The following is a 3,988-nucleotide window of genomic DNA, read 5'->3' on the forward strand; positions in this document are numbered from 1 at the left end:
CCCGCCGCGCCCGCAGCTCCCAGGCGCCAGGTTCCACTTCCGGTTCCGTGGGACGGGGGCGGGGCCGTATCCGGGTCCGGGCGAGGCTCCGCCCCCTCCGCCTGCTGGTTCTGACCCAGGGCGAGTGAGGGCCTGAGCTCCCGGCGAGCGATCCTGCAAGCATGCCCAGGAGTACATGCTGGCGCGCAGCGTCCACCGTGTGCAGGGCAGTGTGCTGGGGCGCGGGAAGCCCAAGGATTCGCAGCACTGCCCCACGCGAGAAAGGGAAAATGAGCCCCCCAAGGGCGGCAGTGCCACATGCTTTGAACTACCACGGCTCAACCTAGGCGCCTGTGACTTCCATTCTGCCGCCCGGAACAAGCATCTTCACTCTCCATCCCTCTCTGTCCATCATCCATGTCTCCACCCACCCTCCATTCACCTTTCTTTCATCACCAACACACTCACCCATACCCATTCACCCAGCATACATCTTGCCATCCATCCATTCGCTCGCCCTTCCACCCATCTACCCATCCACCTATGCATCCACCCATCATCCATCCAGGGAAGGTCAGAGCTGTGTCAGTGATAGCAAGCTCAGTAGAACAGACATGGACCTTGCCCTCAGGGACCTTCCAGCCTAGAAGGTCCACATAGATTAATCACATAGATACCTAATTAGGAAGTGAGATGCATGCTATGAACAAAAAGTCAAAGGTGTCATGACATTATCCTGGACAGAAGGTAGGACCTGAACCCATCTGGAAGATCAGAGGTTTCTTCGGCAATTCACATTGAGCAGAAATCTGAAGTCCAAATAGAAGTAAACAAGGTAAGAAGACTTTTCCAGGCAGAGAAAACAGCATGTGCAAATGCCCTGAGGCAGGAAAGCTATTGCCCAGAAGAACTGAAAGAAGTTCTGCATAGGGAGGTGATGGGGCCAGGTCCTATAGAGGTTGAAAGATCTCTGCAGGGAACTTGACTTTTATTAGGAGAAAAAAAAAAAAAAAAAAAGAAGTCCTTGGAGGAAGTTAAGCAGAGAATAGACCTCATAAAGTTTGAATTGTACTGAGATCTCTCTGGCTGCTGGGTGGAGAATAGATGAGAACAGGGCCAGGAAGGAACCAAATACAATCAATTCAAACTGCAAACTGGTGGTGGCAGGTAAGGTGGGAAAAAGTGGGTAGATACGAGAGACATTTGGAAAATTAATTTGCCAGATTTGAGGATGGATTGAGGATGTGGGGCAGGGAAGGAAATGTCAGGTGTCAAGGGAGAATTTGTTTTTGAAAGGGAAAATCGTTATTTTTCATACACATATAAAATAAACACATACCACATATAAATAAGGTGTCACCGCTTGTTCAAAGAAGTCAAATGAATGCTAACATGGATTTGCAAAAGCTGATATATCTGTAGGGTAACATTTCATGGTATTTCACAGGACAAAGCTCATTTTCATTTCTACAGACAAGGATTATTTACACCGCTGTCTATGTATGCCTCTATAGAAGTACAAAATAGTCTAGTCAAAATCAAAGACATGGGGCCGGCAGGTGGCATGATGGTTAAGAGCAATGGACTCCTGCATGGTTGACTGTGGTTCAAGTCCTGGACCTGGCAGCTTGCTTTCTCACTTCTCTCTCTCTCTCTCTCTGTCCCTTTCTGGTCAAATTTAAATAAATAAATTAACAAAAAATTTCAATAAAATAATTTTTTAAAAAAAAAAGACACTTATCTTCTAGAATCAGTTGGTCATAGGAAGCTCCAGAATGTTTAATTTAAAAAATTATTTATTTATCTATTTTTAACTTTGCTATAGGGTACATGTATTCACCAGAGAGGGACAGAGAGAAAGGAGAAAGTGAGAAAGGAAACCACCAGGTCCAGGACTCAAACAGTGGTCAGCCGTGTGGGAGTCCAATGGCTTAACCACTATGCCTCCTGCTGGGCCCCAGGCTCTAGAATTTTTCTGGAAGAATGACCATTCTTTTACCCATTTTAAAATCTGGACATTTTCTTTACAAAAGGATGATTCCCAACTCAATAACCCCACATACACGAAGTGGGTGAAACATTAATTCTGCCCCATGTTTGTGGTTGGGGTGGGAGGGATTATTCAGAGCACCCCTCTCCCTTTACTTGGAAAATTGTGGATACTGTTACCTGCTCTCAAGTTTTCCCCACCTCGGGACCAGCAGCTAGTGTAATGGCTATGTCGCTGGACTCCCATGTAGTCGACCGCAGTTCGAGTCCCAGACCCGGTGGCTTAAACTCAAGCCGGGTGTGTGTGCGAGCGTGCCTAAGATCCCGAGAGGAGAATAGAGGATGAGGGATTACAGTGTGGCCATTCCCCCTGGGGGGGTGATTTCTCACTTTCTGTCTCTCTGTCTCTCTCTGTCTTTCTGGCGAGTGCAGGAGCCCTATAGCTTAAAAAAAAAAAAAGTTTTCCCCACCTCTAGTCCAAGCTGTGGGAGGACCCTTGCCTGACTTCAGGGCGCATCCAATAAGCACACTGTACTCCCCTGGGGCTGATTGGCTCAGGGGTGGCCACGTGCCCTACAAGCCAGGAAGAGAACCCTCACCACTGAAGGAGTTGGTTGGCACCTTGATCTTGGACTTCTAGCCTCTAGAACTGTGAGAAGTGAATTTGTGCTATTTAAGCTACCTGGTCTATGGTACTTTGTATGGCAACTCTAGCAGACTCACACAACATAAAAATTATAGTTACTCAATAGATGACATTAACTCTAGATTTACATGATCAAAAAGAAAATTAGTGATTTGGAAGCTATTTCTGAGGAATAACACACAATAGTAAACAGATTCTGAACAATGAAAAGTAAGAAACAGCATATCGGTGAAATGAAAAATGGAACGACTCTCATATACTTAGCAGGAATCCCAACAGGAGAGAATGAAAATAGTGAAGAAATGAAAACTTCAGAAATTACAGGGAACCAGCAGTTAGCGTAATGGCTATGTTGCTGGATTCCCACGTAGTTGACCGCGGTTCGTGTCCCGGACCCGGTGTCTTAGAACTCATGCTGGGCGTGTGTACATGCATGCCCAAGATCCTGAGAGGAGAATGGAGGAGAAGAGATTGTGGCATGACCATCCCCCCTGGGGGGTGATTTCTCGCTTTCTGTCTCTATGTCTCTCTCTGTCTGTCTGGGCGAGCGCACGTACCCTATAGCGAAAACCTCTGAAAAAAAAAAAAAAAAAGAAATTACAGATGAAATATGCAGACCTAAGCAGTAGTATAGCAATGAGTGTTCTTAGAAAAGCAGAATAAGGCCAGCCAGAGGCAGCTGGATCCCTCAGGACTGACTTTGCAGTTCAAGTCTCAGACCTAATGGCTTCAAGAACACATTGGGTGCATGTGCGTGCATGCCCAAAATCTGAAAGGAGAAATGGGGAAGAAATCCAGTATGCCATTCCCCATGAGAGGTGGTGAGAGGTGGTGTTTTCTCACTTTTCCTCCCTCTCTGTGTCTCTCTCGGTGAGTGCACATGCCCTCTAGCAAAAAAATTTTTAAAAAAGGTTTTTCACTGTGCAGTTTTCTTTATATTCTAGCTTTTAATCTAATAGTTAATTTTTTTAATTTTAGGTTTTTATCATAGGGCATGTTCACTCACTGGAAAGAGAGGAAGAGAGAAGGAAAATGAGAAATCACCCCCTAGGGGGCATGGCCATACCGCAGTCTCCTCTCTTCCACTCACTTCCTGGGATTTGGGGCACACACATACATGTGCACAGTGTGGTTTTCAAGCTGCCTGGTCTAGACACAAACCGTAGTCAGCCATGTGGGAGTCCAGCACATTAACCACCACCTGCTGGCCCCTCGACAAGTTAACTTTTAAAACGGGCATGTAGCTTTAATGCAGTTTATTTATTTTATTTTAAATTTATTTATTTACATTGATTCACTGCACATCATTACAGTATACAAAAAGAGATTTCCCATCCAGAATACACTGTACATTGGCTCAATCCGGACACTATG

The 3,988-nt window shown here is 45.7% G+C and overlaps 1 long non-coding RNA gene across 1 annotated transcript in view; it reads left to right on the top strand.

The window, feature by feature from the left end:
• Positions 1-136: 136 nt before the first annotated feature.
• The window catches only part of LOC114006662 (uncharacterized), a 10,775-nt gene continuing 6,923 nt past the window's right edge, over positions 137-3,988 (top strand). The window contains exon 1 of the long non-coding RNA XR_003548368.1: positions 137-814. This is a non-coding gene — a long non-coding RNA (uncharacterized LOC114006662). The remainder of the gene's footprint in view (positions 815-3,988) is intronic.

Source organism: Tupaia chinensis, unplaced genomic scaffold (assembly GCF_000334495.1).
Source record: "Tupaia chinensis unplaced genomic scaffold, TupChi_1.0 Scaffold149501_1, whole genome shotgun sequence".
NCBI classification, from domain to species: Eukaryota; Metazoa; Chordata; class Mammalia; order Scandentia; family Tupaiidae; genus Tupaia; species Tupaia belangeri.